This window comes from Penaeus monodon, chromosome 21 (genome assembly GCF_015228065.2).
Source record: "Penaeus monodon isolate SGIC_2016 chromosome 21, NSTDA_Pmon_1, whole genome shotgun sequence".
In the NCBI taxonomy this organism is placed as follows: Eukaryota; Metazoa; Arthropoda; class Malacostraca; order Decapoda; family Penaeidae; genus Penaeus; species Penaeus monodon.
In genome coordinates this window covers 7,608,762-7,609,008 of record NC_051406.1, presented here as the reverse complement: position 1 = coordinate 7,609,008, position 247 = coordinate 7,608,762, and positions in this window count along the sequence as shown.

Genomic DNA, 247 nt, shown 5'->3' with positions numbered 1-247 from the left:
TCTTCATCCATCAAATCTGTGATTTGCTGATGGCATTGACTTACTGGGAGGTTCTAATGAAGAACTAGGTCGTCTGACAAACCTGTTAGTTGTGACTGCTTGAGGGTACAGAATGGAGATAAGCAGCGAGAAAAGCAAGGTCATGGTAACTGGCACACAACATCACGAAGAGGTTAGAAGCCTTATTGAGATTAACGAGAAAAAGACAGTCAGTGGATCGTTTTACATGCCTTGGATCATTGATTAA